The sequence below is a fragment of the Poecilia formosa genome, unplaced genomic scaffold, assembly GCF_000485575.1.
Source record: "Poecilia formosa unplaced genomic scaffold, Poecilia_formosa-5.1.2 Scaffold1939, whole genome shotgun sequence".
In the NCBI taxonomy this organism is placed as follows: Eukaryota; Metazoa; Chordata; class Actinopteri; order Cyprinodontiformes; family Poeciliidae; genus Poecilia; species Poecilia formosa.
The window spans coordinates 1,448-2,820 of NW_006801878.1; positions in this window are offsets into that span (position 1 = coordinate 1,448).

Below are 1,373 nucleotides of genomic sequence, written 5' to 3' on the forward strand. Positions count from 1 at the left end.
CTGCCATGTCTGGCCCCCCTGTGGCCTGCCATCATTGGCCCAACTGTGTGGCTTTTCATCACTGTCCCATGTGTGGCCTGCCATCACTGGCCCAGGTGTGGCCTGACATCACTGGCCCACCGGGGGCCCTGCCATAATTGGCCCAACTGTGTGGCTTTTCATCTCTGTCCCAGGTGTTGCCTGTCATCACCGACCCTCCCGTGCCATCACTGGCCCAGGTGTGGTCTGCCATGACTGGCCCAGGTGTGGCCTGCCATCACTGGCCCAGGTGTGGCCTGACATCACTGGCCCACCTGTGGCCTGCCATCATTGGCCCAACTGTGTGGCTTTTCATCTCTGTCCCAGGTGTTGCCTGTCATCACCGACCCTCCCGTGTCATCACTGTCCCAGGTGTGGCCTGCCATCACTGGCCCAGGTGCGGCCTGCCATGACTGCCAAAGGTGTTGCCTGCCATCACTGGCCCACGTGTGGCCTGCCATCACTGGCCCACCTGTGGCCTGCCGTGACTGGCAAAGGTGTTGCCTGCCATGACTGGCCCAGGTGTGGCCTTCCATCATTGGCCCTGTGTGGCTTTTCATCTCTGGCCCACATGTGGCCTGTCATCACTGGCCCTGTTGTGCCATCACTGGCCAGGTTTGGCCTGCCATGACTGGCAAAGGTGTTGCCTGCCATCACTGGCCCAGGTGTGGCTTTTCATCACTGTCCCAGGTGTGGCCTGCCATCACTGGCAAAGGTGTGGCCTGCTATCATTGGCCCAACTATGTGGCTTTTCATCTCTGTCCCAGGTGTTGCCTGTCATCACCGACTCTCCCGTGTCATCACTGGCCCAGGTGTGGCCTGCCATGACTGGCAAAGGTGTTGCCTGCCATCATTGGGCCACGGGAGGCCTGCCATCATTGGCCCAGATGTGCCATCATTGGCCCAGGTGTGGCCTGCCATCATTGGCCAAGGTGTGGCATCATTGGCCCAGGTGTGGCCTGCCATCATTGGCCCAGGTGTGGCATCATTGGCCCAGGTGTGGCCTGCCATCATTGGCCCACATGTGGCCTGCCATCACTGACCCACGTGTGGCCTGCCATCATTGGCTTTGGTGTGGCCTTCCATCATTGGCCCAGGTGTGGCCTTCCATCATTGGCCCAGGTGTGGCCTTCCATCATTGGCCCAGGTGTGCCTTCACTGTCCCAGGTGTTGCCTGTCATCACCGACCCTCCCGTGCCATCACTGGCCGACATGTGGCCTGTCATCACCGACCCTCCCGTGTCATCACTGGCCCTGTTGTGCCATCACTGGCCCAGGTGCAGCCTGCCATCACTGGCCCAGGTGTGGCATCATTGGCCCAGATGTGCCATTATTGGCCCAGGTGTGGCTTGTGT